Genomic DNA, 1,427 nt, shown 5'->3' with positions numbered 1-1,427 from the left:
TGATGTGGTATTTACATGGCCCAGAGGAGCCTGGAGAGGTTAAGTGGCCTGTCTGAGGTCATCAACTAATGAGACTCAGATCTGGGGTTAAGTTGGGCCTCCAGCCCCTAGGTCCAGGCCCGTCCTTTTTCCAGGAGAGAGAGAGAGAGAGAGAGAGAGAGAGAGAGAGAGAGAGAGAGAGAGAGAGAGAGAGAGAGAGAGAGACTGTCCATCTTCCTCAAAGAACTGTCACTCTAAAATCCCAACCTGAGTCTCAAATTCTGCGATATTTGGACTAAAACACACCAGAAACCTGGGAAATCAGACAAATCTCGGCCCTTGTTTTGGAAAAAAAGATTCATATAAAATGATGTTTTTATACTCTAGGATTTGAACGTCACGAGAAGTGCCCCCTAATGCTCAGGCTGCAGGCTTCCACCGGAGTTTCTCCTGCAGCAGTTGGTGGCTGATTGGAGCTTCAAACGAGTTCACCGGCATTGCTGCTACCACTGGTCAGGGACCATTTGGGCAAACTAAAACCCTATATGGCCTTTAATTAGTGCAAGGAGCTCTGCGGGGTTAGCCCTGGCCTTGGAAACATGAGAACAGGCATTTCAGATGGGAAACCAAACCAAACCAACCAACCAACCAAACCAACCAAACCAACCAACCAACCAAACAACCAAACAACAACAAAAAGAAGTTGCTCCTGTTTATAACCCAGACTCCGGGCTTCTCCCCGCCCCGCCTCTCTCTCTCCCTCCCCACTCTTTCTTTCTTTCTTTCTTCCTTCCTTCCTTCCTTCCTTTCTTTCTTTCTTTTTCTTTCTTTTTTCTTTTCTTTCTTTTTCTTTCTTTCTTTTTAATTTTAGAGGGAAAAGCAAACCCTGTCTCTCACTACCACAAATTATGCAGATGAGTTCCCCATATTTGGAGAAATTGCAAGAGTCAGCATTTCTAGGGTACCATGCTATCTCCCCAGCCAGGTGTCAGTTTATTATTAAGTGAATGTCGGGAGGAGAATTAGAAATTATAGGTTTGCCACACACAGCAATTCACTAAGCTTTGTTGGGGCTCATATATATGGTCCATCTAAATATTGAAAATATGTGCTGAGATGCCCTTCCAGGGAAAGATATACTGTGGTATCCAAAGCAGACTGGATCCTTCATTTTCTCAACCCTTCTCCATATCTGGTACTGCTGACGAACATGCAGAATCAAGCCATTGCTGGAGTGACATGGAGATAGAGCAAGAGATGGTGAAGAGTAACAAAACAAAATGGCAGAAACAAGGCAGGAAGGGAACACGCCCTATACCATTTTCAAAAATGAGAAACCCGGGGGCTGGAGAGATGGCTCAGAGGTTAAGAGCACTGACTGCTCTTCCAGAGGTCCTGAGTTCAATCCCGAGCAACCACAGGGTGGCTTCAACCATCTGTAATGGGAT

General features: G+C 45.4%; 1 pseudogene; it reads right to left on the bottom strand.

Annotated features, from left to right (window-relative positions):
- Positions 1–848: 848 nt before the first annotated feature.
- On the bottom strand, positions 849–974 carry LOC116911829 (annotated as a pseudogene).
- Between the last annotated feature and the right edge of the window lie 453 nt (positions 975–1,427).

This window comes from Rattus rattus, chromosome 10 (assembly GCF_011064425.1).
Source record: "Rattus rattus isolate New Zealand chromosome 10, Rrattus_CSIRO_v1, whole genome shotgun sequence".
Lineage (NCBI taxonomy): Eukaryota > Metazoa > Chordata > Mammalia > Rodentia > Muridae > Rattus > Rattus rattus.
This window is presented reverse-complemented; position numbering and strand designations above follow the sequence as displayed.